Here is a 14,329-nt window from a genome sequence, read left to right on the forward strand (position 1 = left end):
GTCATTTGACGGATTACGACGGATCCTGTGCCCATAGGCTTCCATTCTACCAAACGACGGACAGCGACGTTACTTTGTCTGCTGTCTCCGTCCGACAAAGAATTTTCAACGGATCCGTCGCTAATACAACTCGATGAGACGAAAAAAGATCCAGCAGCATCAGTCGCCGGATCCGTTTTTTTTCAAAATTCGACGGATTGTGACTGATGGCAAAAAACTGATGTGTGAAAGGGGCCTTACCATTGCTCTTATTCATTTTCGTCTGGAGTATTGCAACTCTCTACTAAATTGGCCCCTTTCACATTGCTTTCCTCTCCCCATTCAGTGGTCCTGTCAGGGCGTCCGTCCAAATGCCCCACAAAGCGGGATTCGGACGTATACACCAGCGGGGCCACTGACTATAATCGTGCAGGTGGAGTCACTGTGTGCTCTGTCATGCACCATTTTCAGGAGTATACACCTTCTGGAGGAGGACACCCAGACGCAGCCTACTATGTCTGGCTGTCCACGTCCAATAGGCGTATACTCCCGAAAATGGTGTACGACAGAGCACACGGTGACTCAGTCTCCATTACAGTCATCGGCCCTGTTAGGGCATACATCCGAATCCCGTTTTGTGGGGGGGTTCGGACAGAAGTTCCATTTGGACCACTGAGCCGGGAGAGGAACGCAGTGGGAAAGGGGTCTTACTAAATTCTCCCCTCTCCAATCCATCCTGGTCATATTTCTCTCCAACTAGTACACAGATGCCTCCACTCTGTGCCAGTCATTGCACTGGTTACCCATCCGCTACAGACTACAATTTAAACTTATCTTTCTCTTACATTTCTGCACCATCTTACATCTCCTCCCTCATCTCTGTCTATCACCCCACCCATGCCCTACGTTCCGCTAATGACCTAAGGCCTAAGCCACACAGCGGGAAAAACGGTGCGAGTGGAGTACGATAAAACATCGCATTCCACTCAGACCAATATTAGCCGGTGTGTCAGCACCCATGAGTGATTATTTTCTCAGCTTTAATCGGACCACGAAAACAATCGCAGCATGCTGCGATTGTAAGGCGAGACTGTTTTATCTCGCACCCATAAAAGTGAATGGGGCAAGAGAAAAATCGCACTGCACTCGCAGAACACCGGTGTACTGCGAGTGCAGGGCGAGAATGGCAATAGCGGCTACGGAGGAGAGAGGGAGAGAAATCCCTCCCCTCCAAAGAGCCGGCCGGTCCTCTGCAGCACGAGCCCGCCCCCCTGCAGCTGAGGTCCGCTCGCAGGGTCGGACCTGAGATGCAGGGACACTCGGCTCCTGCTGTGCTGCCAGCGCGAGCCAAGTGTCATGTGAGCATCGCAGTAGTGCCCTGTGTGGCCCAGGCCTAACATCCTCTATAATCCGAACCTCCCACTCCGGTCTCCAACACTTCTCTTGTGCTGCAACAGATCTCTGGAATGCACTACCCAAGACAATTTGATTAATTCACAATACCCACAGTTTTAAGCGTGATCTAAAAACGTATTTGTAAAGTGCTGCGGAATATGTTATATTTTTCTTATCCAGTGAATGAAAAAAAATAAAAAAAAACGCAAATTTGCTTTTTATTTTATGTATTTTTTTTTATATCATTTTTTTGCTTTCCATAAAAATGGAATAATAGAGATGGGAAAGTCACGCGGACTCCAAAATCCTCCTAATAAAGAGCACAGGCCATAAAACAATCAGAAAAATAAAAAGTTGAATTATTTGGAAGGTGACAGGTAAAATTGAGGCGAGGGCTCAGCAGGGCCGGAGCGGCAGGTGTGGGGGGCACAGTCCCCGCAGACAGCTGGGACCACACTTTGTGACAGGCGCATTTTTACACTCAGGACAATCCCTTTAAATTAAAGGAAAAGTTTCGCAGCCGCGCTGGAGGGGATGGGAGTGACAGATAATGGTGCGCGTGTAACAATGGGTGTCGGGAGCCGGGTTCCGCGCTCCGCCGCCGCCGCCCCACTACTCACATGTACAGCGCCGTCCTCCCGTGTGCGCCGTGCTGCCCCGCCCCCGGCTCAGGATGACCCGCCGCACCGCTCCGGTCTCCGGGCCGCGGCCCCGTCCCAGCCGCCGGGGGACACGTCCGGGCGCTCGGGAGCCTCAGGAGCGGCGCTCGTCCCGCTCAGTCCCGGACATTGGGACGCTGCTCCCCGCTCTTCTCCTGCGCTCTGCTCTGGGAGGACCTGACTCCCCGGTCATGTGACCTCGTGTCTGACGGCAGGAAGGAGAGCAGCGCACTGGCTGCAGTGATTTCTGTACAGGTGTCTGCTCCCGTGCACTGCAGTCCTGCACTGTCACCCGTGACTCGCTTGCGCGCATTGCTTTGTCACTACGACGAAACGGAGACTTTTACCACAGTCCGTAGGAAAACTAGAGCAAAAGTGGAACAGTTGTTTATAGCAACCAATCAGATTTCAACTCTCATTTATCATTTACCTTTTTGAGAAATGAAAGCAACTACCCAATTGGTTGCTACATACACCTAAACAACCAATTAACTTGCTGCTTTCAGTTACCAAAGAAGCAATGAAAAATGAGAACTGGAATCTGATTGGTCGCTATGGACAACCGAACAATCAATCAGATTCTAGGTCTCGTTTTTCAAAGACTCTGGGAAGTTAAAGCAGCAACCTAATTGGTTGTTCAGTTGTCCAGTCCGTAGCAACGAATCAGATTCCAGCTCTCATTTTTCAGAGCCTTTTTGGGAAATTAAAGCAGCAACCCAATTGGTTGTTCAATTGTCCAATCCTGAAGCAACCAATCAGGTTCCAGCTCTCATTTTTCAGAGCTTTTTTGTGAAATGAAAGCAGTAAATGACTTGGTTTTCAGTTGTCCAATCCGTAGCAACCAATTAGATTCCACCCTCATTTTTCAGGGCTTTTTTGGGAAATGAAAGCACTAACTCAATTGGTTGTCAAATCCATAGCAACCAATCAGATTTCAGCTTTCATTTTTCAGAACCTCTTTGAGAAATTAAAGCAGCGACCCAATTGGTTGTCCAGTTGTCCAATCCGTAGCCACCGATCAGATTACAGCTCTCATTTTTAGAGCCTTTTTGAGAAAATAAAACAGCAACCCAATTGGTTGTTCAGATTCCAGCTCTCATTTTTTAGAGCCTCTTCAGGAAATTAAAGCAGCAACTCATCTGGTTCTTCAGTTGGCCAATCTGTATCAACCAATCAGATTACAGCTATCATTTTTTAGAGCTTCTATGAGAAATGAAAGCAGCAATCGTATTAGTTGTTTTTTCCTCTTCCCGCGGACCATGTTTGCTAAATATCGCCAGTATATTGCAGTTTTTCATCACAATTTTATTTTCTAGAGAAGATTTTTCTTTAATTTGAGAGTTTACTGACCCTCCCATCACTCTCATAGACTAAGGCTGCTTTCACACTTGCGTTGCTTTGCATCAGTCACAATCCGTCGCCTTGAGGAAATACGGTATCCTGCAAAATATTTTGCAGGATTCCGTTTTTTCCCCATAGACTTGTATGGACGACGGATTGCGACTGGCCTTGCGTTGCATCCGTCGCATGAACGACTGACCATCGGGCGGCAGGCACGCAGCATGTAACGTTTTTTTGAACGGCGGATACCTTTTGCTTTCACTGCGCATGCTCAGCTCGTGTTTAATCATTGAAATCAATGTCTCTCTCGGCGGCCGAACGATCAGCTGAACGCCCTGCGGCCGGCTACTGTGAACGATCAGATGATCGCCCTGCGGATGGCTTTTGTGAACGATCAGCTGATGGCCGGGCGACTGGCTTTTGTGAACGATCAGCTGATCGCCAGGCGGCTGACGTTTGTGAACGATTAGCTCATCGCCGGGCGACTGACTTTTGTGAACGATCAGCTGATCGCCCGGCGGATGGCTTTTGTGAACGATCAGCTGATCGCCAGGCGGCTGACGTTTGTGAACGATTAGCTCATCGCCGGGCGGCTGACTTTTGTGAACGATCAGCTGATCGCCCGGCGGATGGCTTTTGTGAACGATCAGCTGATCGCCGGGCGACTGGCTTTTGTGAACGATCAGCTGATCGCCGGGCGACTGGCTTTTGTGAACGATCAGCTGATCGCCGGGCGACTGGCTTTTGTGAACAATCAGCTGATCGCCCGGCGGATGGCTTTTGTGAACGATCAGCTGATCGCCCGGCGGATGGCTTTTGTGAACGATCAGCTGATCGCCGGGCGACTGGCTTTTGTGAACGATCAGCTGATCGCCGGGCGACTGGCTTTTGTGAACGATCAGCTGATCGCCGGGCGACTGGCTTTTGTGAACGATCAGCTGATCGCCCGGCGGATGGCTTTTGTGAACGGTCAGCTGATCGCCCGGCGGATGGCTTTTGTGAACGATTAGCTGATCGCCCGGCGGATGGCTTTTGTGAACGATCAGCTGATCGCCGGGCGGCTGACTTTTGTGAACGATCAGCTGATCGCCCGGCGGATGGCTTTTGTGAACGATTAGCTGATCGCCCGGCGGATGGCTTTTGTGAACGATCAGCTGATCGCCCGGCGGATGGCTTTTGTGAACGATTAGCTGATCGCCCGGCGGATGGCTTTTGTGAACGATCAGCTGATCGCCGGGCGGCTGACTTTTGTGAACGATCAGCTGATCGGCCTGCTGCCGGTAAAAAAGTAAAAAAAAAACAATGGATTTTTTTTGCAGCATCAGTCACATCAGTTGTGCCGCTATCTGCATCACATCCGTTGCATCAGTCACACAACAGATTGCAACTGATGCAAAACAACGCAAGTGTGAAAGCAGCCTAAGATGAAAGTAAGGCTCTGTTAATGTGACTCCCTGGCCTGTTAGGTCGTCACAGGGTATTGTGCAATCTGCCCTTCTGTACAATATCTACCTCATCCTTGTTTACGGGTCCCTAACCTTTGGTGTTGCCAAGAACAGCTAATCAAAATGCTAGGAACACTCTGCACCACACCCACCAGACACACCAGTGGACGGCCTGAGTGGAATAGGGTCGCCCACTTGGGGGGTTGGTTAAGGGGAGGTCAGGAGTGTCAGGAGTAGGCAGTTGAAGTTAAGGAGTTGAAGGAGGAGGTTGAAGTCAGGAGCCGGACTTCTTGGAGAAACTAGATGGCAGACGGTGGTCTGGACCTAGTAGGAGCTGGACCCCTGGTTGCAGGGGATCGTGGCAAGGGGCACGGAACTGTCGAGGAGGACAGCCGGCGGCCTTGCACCATCACCGGGCTGGGACCAGGGCAGACGGGGTACATGGACCCTAGGTCAGGGAGTAACTTCAGGCAACCTGACAATTGACCCGATGAGAACAGAGCCTTCAAGATCCGTTCTCCACCCGCTCCAAAATTGGGGTACTAGTGCAACGAGGGGGATAGGACTTTCCACATATACGGTCCAGAAAATCCCAAGCGTGAACCCTGAGAGCAAGCTCCCACAGTTAGCCATACTGGGGAGCGGGACCCGGCTAGTTCCACACTACCGGGACTAACAGAGAAGTAACTTAGTGTCAGGAGGCAGGTCACGGATCACTAGGAAACACCATCGGGGACGGGACCCGAACGAGCTCCCCTCAGCAGCAGCGGTGTCCAGAACTTTGGTTTATCCAGTTGTAGGTGTCAGCTTTATGGACTGAGTGAGTACGAAAGTGCCCCCTGCACTCCCCACGGTATTCCCCCAACACCATCACCGAGTCCTGGGGCATTCCCCCTACCCGTGCAGGGGCCTAACACCTGGCTGCCCCATTCCATCGCCCCTGGGTACTCCCCACTGCAGCAGTGGTATTCTCCAAATTACCACAAACTACGGGTGGCGTCACAAACTCTAATACATCCCCTGTAAATAACCCCCTTCCTTTTGAGGAGCTGCCTGACCCCCGGATCCAGAGACCCCTCGAGCCACCGCGGATCCGGATCCGAGCAGCTCGGCTGCTGACGCGGGGCCGCACCCCCCTCGAAACATTAACATCTGTGTTGTGCCAGAACTATTGCATGATGGACATCATTGTCACTTGATGGACGTCTTTTGACTTATAAAGGGTTCTGACGGGTTATACCCATATTTTTCTTGCCTGGATAACCAGCCACCATTGTTTTCCAGCAGCAGTGGCCAAACATGACAGTGTTTACAAGCAATAGAGCTTGTAAATACTGCTCTGAAGCTGGCAGAGATTCCTGGATCGTGATGTTAGTTCCCAATTCCAGCCATCCTCACTGCCTGTGCTCCTCCAATTCAACAGAGCTGCTTCATAAAGCAGGATTGGAGCTTCGACTGCCGCGGGTCCCAACTATTAATGAAGTAGGCACCCCCCTTTTTACAGCAGGGATGGGGGCATTACTGAAAATGCTTTTTGGGACAAACCCTTTAAGGGGATGTCCACTACTGAAATTAAAAATCATGTATTCTCACTTCCCACAATAGTTCACCAAATATTGAAGGTTGCAGCTGGTCAGCCGCCACTGATTGCCACATTCATGTGACAAAATGCCATGTCACCCATCAGGAACAGCAGCGCCAACATTGCTGGAACTGGATCGCTGTTGGAAATGATAATACATTGTTTTAATTTTCTTGGGGGCACTGAATTGATTAAGCAGGGGATGTCCAGTAGTGGACAAAATGTTTAAAGGGGTACTCCCATCTCCAATATCCTATTCCAATATGTAGTATGTGTAGTAATAATATTAACAAATACCTCCAATTACAAATGTAGTATAGTTCTCTTGATATAGCCATGGCTCTTTACCTTATGTGCAGGGCATTGCAGCTTAGGTATCCATGGTTACGTCCACTCATAGGCTGGCGTCACACGGTACGATCTATCGTGCGATCGCACGAGCGATCGTACCCGCCCCTGTCATTGGGGCGTCACGGGCAATTAGTTACCCGTGGCGCACAAAGTCGTTAAACCCCCGTCACACGCACTTAGCTCCCGGACGACGTCGCTGTGGCGAACATCCTCTTCCTGAAGGGGGAGGGACGTTCGGCCTCACAGCGACGTCACACAGCGGCCGGCCAATAGAAGCGGAGGGGCGGAGATGAGTGGGACGTAACATCCCGCCCACCTCCTTCCTTCTGCATCGCTGGCGGGACACAGGTAAGCTGCAGTTCATCGTTCCCGGGGTGTCACACGGAGCGATGTGTGCTGCCTCGGGAACGATGAACAATCGGAGCACAGAAGGAGGAACGACATTTTGAAAATGAACGACGTGTCAACGAGCAACGATGAGGTGAGTATTTTTGCTCGTTCACAGTCGTTTGGAGGTGTCACACACTAAGATATGTCAAACGATGCCGGAAACCGTGACCCCGATGACATATCGCCCGATATATCGTACCGTGTGACACCAGCAATATAATAACAGTTAAGGCTGCTTTACACCAGGCAATCTATCGTGCGATAGATCGTCGGGATCACGGTTTTTGTGACGCACATCCGGCATCGCTGGCGATGCCGGCCTGTGTGACACCTCCTAGCGACGCAGTATCGCTCACAAATCGTGAGTCGGGTACTGCTCGCTAGGTTCCATAATATCGTTTAATTTAGTTGACCATCGTTTCCGTGGTAGCACACGCCGCTCCGTTTGACACCACGGGAACGATGAGCAGCTCACCTGCCTCCCGCGGCAGCCGCCGGCTCTATGTGGAAGGAAGGAGGTGGGCGGGATGTTTACGTCCCGCTCATCTCCGCCCCTCCGCTTCTATTGGCCGGCGGCCGTGTGACGTCGCTGTGACGCCAAACGTCCCTCCCATTCCAGGAAGTGGACGTTCGCCGCCCACAGCATGGTCGCACGAGAGGTAAGTATGTGTGACGGGGGTTACTGACTTTGTGCGACACAGGCAGCGATTTGCCCGTGACGCAAAAAGGACGGGGGCGGGTACGATCGATTGTGAAATCGCACAATCGGTCGTACCATGTAAAGCAGCCTTTAGTTAGCTGTTTGTTTCTATTGATTAGAATAAGAGGCAGATGTGCAGTACCCGGCCACAGCCACTATCAGAAAACAGAGCAGCTCCAGAAATGAGCATTTCCAGCTGCCTGTTGCCACCGCTGGGACCGACAACAGCTGATCTGCAGGGGTGCGGAGAGTCGGACCCTGGCTGATCAGACATTGATGACCTATCCTTAGAATAGGCCATCAATGTCAAAGTAGGGGACAACCCCTTTAATTACCTCTTGCATAAACGTCCTATTGATTTTGATGATAAAATGGCTATTATTCACAGATTGCTATTTCTTTCCCCCACATGCTTTTCTTTTCCACCCTGAAAAAAATTAACATGTCAGTTCTTGAGGCTTTTATGTGAGCAAGGATGGTTGACCTTAGGGAGATCAACATCCACCACTGCGGAGACACCATCACGTGTTTCTCAACGCAGTGATTCTAGAGCAATGCCCCCTGGGAAATATTCAAAGCAAGAAGGCCTGCGGAGACACCATCACATGTTTCTCAACGCTGGCAGGAAACTAGCCAGGTCTTTCACCGGGAAGGAACAACCACGGGAAGGGCAGTCTCCAGTCAAGGAGACCACCTATGCCAAACATGGTATCCATCCACAGACAGCCGTTTCGGGGTATTTGCCCCTCATCAGTGTTGAGTAGGAAACTGGCTAGTGGGAGCATTGCCTAGCAGAAGACTACATAGGTAAAGATGTTTTGCATATTGCTCTAGGATCACTCTGTTGAGAAACACGTGATGGTGTCTCCGCGGTGCTGGATGTTGAGGCTTTTATGACTGGAAAAAAGTTCTAATTTTGTCAACTGAATACATGAAACCTAACTCTCCATATACAAAAACAGCTAAAAATGCAAAAAAAAAAACCTTTTTGAACTTATTCTAAATAGAATTAAGGTATTGATGTATTTTATGCATTTTTGATCAAGATGATTGCAACTACTGCCATATCGTCACCATTCAAATGAACTAGAAGTGCTGTAAACTGGCCTAGACAGTTAGGGATATGTAATAGTAATCCATAACCATCCTAAAGAGCCATAACGTTCAATTTTTTCCATCAGGTTTTTTTTTTTTACTTTTGCAGACAGGTAGTCACCTTTAGGCTTTGTGCGCACTAGTGCGTTTTACCCGCGGATTTACCCGCGGATTTGCCGCGGAAATTTCTTGAGAAATGTCTGCAATCTTTGTGCAGACATTTCCCAGCAAATTCTATGGTAAAAAAAAAAAAGCTGTGCGCACTGGTGCGGATTTTTCTCAAGAAATTTCCTTGAGAAGAATTTCTCAAGAAACTTTCTTGAGAAAATGAACATGTCCATTATTTCCGCAGGTACCCTGCGGATTTCGGCAGTACAGCCTACAAAAATCCGCAGGGAACCACCCGCGGGCAAATCGCGGCAATTCCGCGGCTAATCCGCGTCAAATCCGCATGCGGATTTTGGTGCGGATTTTTTCCGGAGGTCCGGAAATCTTTCACTCCCAGAAGTTTCTCAAGAAATTTTCTTGAGAAACTTCACATTTCTAGTGCGCACATAGCCTTATACTCAACTGATGTCACGCTAGGTATGGGGAAAGTACCAAGTGCACAGCAAAAGGGAAGGGAAACCCTGTGTCTAGGTAGAGGGAAGATAGTGACCCCTGAGCGAACCTACTACTGGTCCCTGGGGTCCCTCACCACCCTAGATAGGTTTCGCACCAATGAGCCGAGCCAGATACCTGACCCTGGGTATCCCTAGTGCTGGGCCCTAAATAGGGAACGGGTGGAATGAGCTTTACGTCATCCCCACTAACCACTATAGAAGACACAAAGAGGACATACAGGGGAAAATGCATGAACTATTTATTAGATGACTCAGATAGGGGTACAGCAGAGCTTTCATCAACTATACCACAGAGGAGTACAAGCTACCTGCTTGCAACCTAGGCTTGAAGGAACTGAAAATATCACTAGCACCGGTCCACAGAAGGAAGGAGTATTTAAACACTAAGGGAATACTGATTAGCTGGGTGAAAGTCGAGCTCCTGCTGGGTTTAAAAGGGAGAGAGATGAATCCAGCAGGAAAGCTACCTATACCAATGAATACTAACAATAACAAGGAAAAATGGAAAGTCAGGGAACATTCTGTACAGCCAAAGGCTGTGACCTTCTATGGCCAGAAACCACATGACAACTAAGGGAAGAAAATTATGATTATCATTGAAGGGTTTAAAGGAGTTGCCCAGTCTAAATCCATAAGTCTGCTGTCCCTCCATGTCTCACTCTATGTGACTGCAGACTTGTGAATCCTCACATCCAGTGCACTGTGTTCTGTGAGGATTCAATGACTTCTGAGCCGGGAATAGCAGTCACGTGCCCGCAAGTATGCGATATGCAGACTCCCACCCAGAATCCGTCTAGAGGTGCACGGCCTCGCTCAATGCAAGTGAATTGAGTGACACTGCCACCCTCTAGTCGGATTCTTGCTGGGATTCTTGCTGTATATCACATATTCGTCGCAATCTGGCATAGAGTGACTGCAGACTTGTAGATTTAGATTGAACTTCCCCCTTTACCATGGGTAATGTGCTACTAAAACTGATTAGCGAAGATCGGTAAAAATGGTGCAATCTGGCAAATTTGTCCCAACTTCCTAGAATTGCCTTATCCGGATACAGTTAAAAATTCTGGCTGATTTTACAGCTGCTCCTAGCAGACACATTTTTTAATCACTTTTCAAAGCTGTCGTGCCAATTAAGACAAACTCAGTTTGAGGGAAAAAAATCGGACTTGTGCACGGCCCCCTCGAATAACATTGGTCAAACTGCAATCCAATGTTTTGTCAGATCGCACTCAAAAAATTGATTCTACCTAGCCTTAGGCTGGCTTTGCACACTACGACATCGCAGGTGCGATGTCGGTGGGGTCAAATTGAAAATTACGTACTTCCGGCATCGCATGCGACATCGTAGTGTGTAAAGGCTCGATGATACGATTAACGAGCGCAAAAGCGTCGTAATCGTATCATCGGTGCAGCGTCGGCGTAATCCATAATTACGCTGACGCGACGGTCCGATGTTGTTCCTCGCTCCTGCGGCAGCAAACATCGCTGTGTGTGAAGTCGCAGGAGCGAGGAACATCTCCTACCGGGGTCACCGCGGCTTCCGTAGGATATGCGGAAGGAAGGAGGTGGGCGGGATGTTTACATTCCGCTCATCTCCGCCCCTCCGCTCCTATTGGCCGCCTGCCGTGTGACGTCGCAGTGACACCGCACGACCAGCCCCCTTAATAAGGAGGCGGGTCGCCGGCCAGAGCGACGGTCGCAGGACAGGTGAGTCCATGTGAAGCTGCCGTAGCGATAATGTTCGCTTCGGCAGCTATCAGAAGGATATCGCATCTGCGACGGGGGCGGGGACTATCGCGCTCGGCATCGCAGCATCGGCTTGCGATGTCGTAGTGTGCAAAGTACCCCTAACAGTGCAGACCATTGCAGCACAGATCTTGATATAACTATGTAAATAGCCATCCGAAAAACGGCCACCCTGAAGTATAGTTGATTATCATGAATAGCATGACAAGGAATATTGATCAATGATCCGTACAACATGACCAGAATTGCACTCAACACAATTTTCTAAGTCCTATGTGGTTGTGTTAATCCTTGCACTAAGCACTTTATAGGTCACAATCTGATTGTAAATAAATGTTCTAGCACATTATCATGGAAAGTCATTAAGACTGCCTTATACAACCAACTTACACATACTGTATATGTGGCTTTTGTCAATACTAGCAGTGAGCTCCTTATATGCCGTTGTAATGCTTGCAGAGCGAGCATGTGGATCCACAGCAGGTAGATCCACTGGACCAAAGGCATTGATCACTGACCTGGAGGAGTGTACCTGAACGGCTACTGATTCTTCACTAAAGCCACTGAAGGTGGAGATAGGCAAACACTCTGATAGGTAGCTGACAAGGGCCGCCCCGGGGGATTACGATGCCTCGGCAACTGAATTCACGAATATATACACAAATAGTCTTTGATAGCAGGAGCGGAAGCAGCAGCCGGTTTTATAGATTCGGCCAAAACAGGTAAATGCAGCAGCAGCGGCCAAGATGGGAAGTTGCAGCAGCTGCAGCCTTTAATGTAGGAGCGGCCAGTGTGAAAAATTGAAGCAGCAATAGTAAGTATGGATAGTTGCAGTAGCAGTGGAGCCGTCATGCACTGGAAAAAGAACATCAGCAATACAGCACAATAACAGCAGCGGCGGCAGCACAAAGGGATCTAAGAACTAGCAACATTAGGAACATGTTGCCCAGGCACCTCCCTAAATGGGAGGGTGCCTTAAATACCTGATGCCTCTTAGCAATAGGCTGAGAGGTGCTTCTGGGTTAGGGCTTACTAGCCCTTTAGGAAAAGGGGCGTGTTCACGAACACGGCCTAAGGACACTTCCAGGTCACAGGGAACAGCAGCAGGGTCTGGGGACGGAACAGTGTGGCTAGCAAAATGAGAGTACCAGCATCCCTGCCACGGTGGAGGGGCAGGACAGTGCCGGGACGCTGGTATGGGTGTTATAGTCGTCAGCTACATACATAATAGATATACTGATCTTTTAATATTCCAGAGTGCTAGAACAGCCCACCATGTAATGCACTGTTAAAGTGGTTGTCCACTACTTTTACATTGATGTCTTACCCTTAGGATAGGTCATCAATGTCCAACACCCGACACCTCCGCCGATTAGTTGCTCTCGGCGGCGGCAGCAGGCAGCCGGAATTACTCAGTAACGGAGCTGTCCCGTCTTTTGATTGCAGCCAAGAACTGCACATCCTCCACTCATTGAAATCAAGAGAAGGCAGATGTGCAGACCCCACAGCGACCGCTATTAGTGGACAGGGCAGCTACAGAAGTGAGCATTTCCAGCCACCTGCTGCCGACACCGAGAACAGCTGATCGGCGGGGGTGCTGCGTGTCGGTCCCCAGCCAATCAGACATTGAAGACCTATCCTAAGGATAGAACATCAATGTAAAAGGAGTGGCCAACACCTATAACGATATGGCTAGTAATTGTCAGTGATATAGCTAGACAGCAATACACAGGCAAATCCTGTTCATGCAGCAGGACTATAAAACCTATTATTGTGTTTATTCTAAAAGTTAATAATTCATTTATAAACTACAGTGATCTTTTAACAATTACCCTTATGTCCTGCTTTATAGAGGAACCTTGTTTTAACTGAATAAAAATGTATTAATTTTATGAAAAGTTTGGATTTGTTTCACTCATTTATTTTAGCCCAAGTGCCCAAAATTGTGTTGTCTCGGTTGATTAGCACGAGCCTGTCTTCCTCATCCTCTGGCACACTGCCCAAATAAGTTTGGGCACCACTTTGTTATTTCGAGGTGGTACTTAAGTTATCCAAATATATTTTTTTCTCCAATAAGGTATTAAATAGATTGTCCACTACTTTTACGCTATCCTTAGGATAATTCATCAATGTCTGATCAGCCAGGGTTGGACACCCCGCACCCCCGCTGATCAGCTGTTCTTAGTGCCACCGGCGACAGCAGACAGACGGAAATGCTCAGCTCCAGCACTGCTCCGTCTTCTGATAGTGGCCGGATACTGCACATCCGCCTTCCATTCATATCAATAGGAGGCGGATGTGCAGTACCCGGCCGTTGCTACGATCAGAAGACAGAGCAGCGCCGGAGCTGAGCATTTCCGGCTGTCTGCTACCACTGCTGGGAATGAGAACAACTGATTGGCAGGGGTGCATGGTGTCAGACCCCGGCCGATCAGACATTGATGATGTCACACTGTACTATGGGAGATATGAAGCAAACTGGGAGTGTTGTTTCAGAGAGAGTAATTAGGAGATCAACCACTAGGGGGCGATAGGGTAGAGAATAAGCCTGCACTAATGAAACGCTGGCCCGAAGGGAAGTACTGCAGCTCACCTAAATGAACAATAAGCTGGAAAGCCCGCTAGAGGGCAGTAGAGTAGACAGCAAGTTGGGTATGCAACATGAGGTCTTGTCAATGGTACAGGAGAAGGCAAAGCATAGTCACATGTAGCCAAAAGGTCAGGAACCGGGAAGTCACGAAAACAAAAGCGGGAAAGACAGGGACAAGGACAGGAATAGGTACACAAGTCAGAGGTTGAGCAAAAGGCAAAGGACGGACTAACTGAGGAGGACAAGAAACCGGAGGGGAACAGAGGCAGAGACAAGGACAAGACGGGAGCCACAGGTCAGGTCGCGTCCGGCGGGAGACAGAGGTCAGATCGGGTCAGGGCGAAGGTCAGATCAGGTCATGGAGGAAATGGAGGTCAGGACGGGACAGGACAGAACACAGGTCACTAACTGGAACGTAACGCAGCTGAGCCGG

The 14,329-nt window shown here is 49.3% G+C and overlaps 1 protein-coding gene across 3 annotated transcripts in view; it reads right to left on the bottom strand.

Moving 5' to 3' along the window:
* Window positions 1–14,329, bottom strand: part of TLK1 (tousled like kinase 1) — a 523,998-nt gene that overhangs the window by 413,299 nt on the left and 96,370 nt on the right. The window contains exon 1 of one of the 3 annotated variants that reach the window (XM_075317317.1): window positions 1,995–2,343. The exons of 1 other annotated variant lie outside the window; for it this stretch is intronic. The gene's annotated coding sequence lies outside the window, so the exon portion shown is untranslated. Of the gene's footprint in view, window positions 1–1,994; window positions 2,344–14,329 lie in introns of those variants that run through there. One more of the 3 variants, XM_075317320.1, reaches the window with a different exon arrangement.

The sequence above is a fragment of the Anomaloglossus baeobatrachus genome, chromosome 7 (assembly GCF_048569485.1).
Source record: "Anomaloglossus baeobatrachus isolate aAnoBae1 chromosome 7, aAnoBae1.hap1, whole genome shotgun sequence".
Lineage (NCBI taxonomy): Eukaryota > Metazoa > Chordata > Amphibia > Anura > Aromobatidae > Anomaloglossus > Anomaloglossus baeobatrachus.